Consider the following 2,038-nt stretch of genomic DNA (forward strand, 5'->3'; position numbering starts at 1 on the left):
TGGATCAACCGGGTCCTTTTTTGTTCTAACAATAATTACTTCAAATCTACCTTTCTGCCATTAATAAACTTGTTTTATGCTTTATCTTAATCACTCAAAATGCACTGAAGTGTTTGGGGAAAAGCTGAGCTTGGTTAGCACAGGCTTGTTGTGCACATCTTTCCCATATCGAGGGGAAGGTGAACTATATTAATGAGCTTACGTGATACAGATCCCTGTGCTCTATAAGATGGGATAATTCTGAATTTATACTACAGCAAGAGTGCAAGGTTCGGGAGCTGGGAAACTGGCTGTTGTCTCTATCTGTCCTTGAGTGGTTTAGGTACAGCACTCAGGTAGCTTAGTTGGATGCATGGCGCCACCTGCTGTCATGTTGGGTGATAACAGGCCCTGGAGAGGCTGGCGGAATCTTCAGCAAAGCCGTGAGAGAAGGGCCAGCCCAGCTTGAGGGTTAGAGGGCACAGCGGTTCCCAGAAGCCCTCCCAGACTGCCCCCTGGGGGTGACAACCCATCACACCCTAGAGTACACAAGTCTCAGCAGGTTTGTCATATCCTGTCCTCCCTTTCTCCACCCGAGATATTTCCTGCCTCCCACCACCTGCAGCAGCTCCTACCCTCCTATGCATTTACTGCTCCTCTCCCTCCAAGCAGAACCCACCACCAGCTCCCTGGTAATCCCTTACCTGAGCCAGCTCCATTGCAGCCATTTCCTTCCCTTTGGGAGGATGAAATGATCTGGAGCAAAACGTGGACATTAATCTGTAGCCTGCCAGGACGAGAAGGGCAATGTGAGAGAATGCAGAGGGGGCTTTTGTCCATTCCACATGCTGATTCCTCCCGGATTTTTCCCTGTTAATGGACACTCTAGGTTCTGCCACACTGTGAAGCACAGAGTAACCTTATTCCAGTACAGGCCTAGCCCCCTCTCACCAGGGTGTAACCCTCTGAGAGATGGTGAAACCCTCCCAGTAACATCCTCTGTTATACTTACCAAATTTGCAGACAATACCAAACTGGGAGGGGTTGCAAGTGCTTTAGAGGATAGACCAGAGAGGGAGAGCTCAGTGGTTTGAGCATCGGCCTGCTAAACCCAAGGCTGTGAGTTCAATCCTTGAGGGGGCCATTTAGGGATTTGGGGAAAAAATCTGTCTGGGGATTTGTCCTGCTTTGAGCAGGGGATTGGACTAGATACCTCCTATGGTCCCTTCCAACCCTGATCTTCTGATTAAAATTCAAAATGATCTGGAGAAAAGGCCTGAAGTAAATAGGATGAAATTCAATTAGGACAAATGCAAAGTGCTTCATTTAGGGAGGAACAATCAGGTGCACACGTACAAAATGGGAAATTCCTGCCCAGGAAGGAGCACTGCGGAAAGGGAGCTGGGGGCCATAGTGGATCACAAGCTAAGTATAAGTCAACAGTGCAAAAGGGCAAACATCATTCTGGGATGTATTTGAGGGGGTACTGTAAGCAAGACACAAGTAGTAATTCTTCCACTCCACTCTGTGCGGATTAGGCCACAACTGGAGTACTGTGTCCATCTGTGGGTGCCACATATGAGGAAAGATGTGGACAAATTGGAGAAAGTCCAGAGAAGAGCAACAAAAATGATTAAAGGTCTAGAAAGCATGACCTATGAGGGAAGATTGAAAAAATTGGGTTTGTTTAGTCTGGAGTAGAGAGGACATGATAATAGTTTTGAAGTACATAAAAGGTTGTTACAGGGATGTGGAATAAAAAATTGTTCTTAACCTCTGAGGATAGGACAAGAAGTAATGGCCTTAAATTGCAGCAAGGGCAATTTAGGATGGAGATTAGGAAAAACTTCCTGTCAGAGTGGTTAAACTCCAGAACAAATAGCGTAGGGAAGTTGTGGAATCTCCATCATGGGGGATTTTTAAGAGCAGGCTGGACAAACACCTCAGGGATGGTCTAGATAATACTTAGTCCTGCCTTGAGTGCAGGGGACTGGCCTAGATGACCTCCCAAAGTCCCTTCCAGTTCTATGATTCTATGAACCAAAGGCCAGTGAAGAGC

Source organism: Mauremys reevesii, linkage group 14, assembly GCF_016161935.1.
Source record: "Mauremys reevesii isolate NIE-2019 linkage group 14, ASM1616193v1, whole genome shotgun sequence".
Lineage (NCBI taxonomy): Eukaryota > Metazoa > Chordata > Testudines > Geoemydidae > Mauremys > Mauremys reevesii.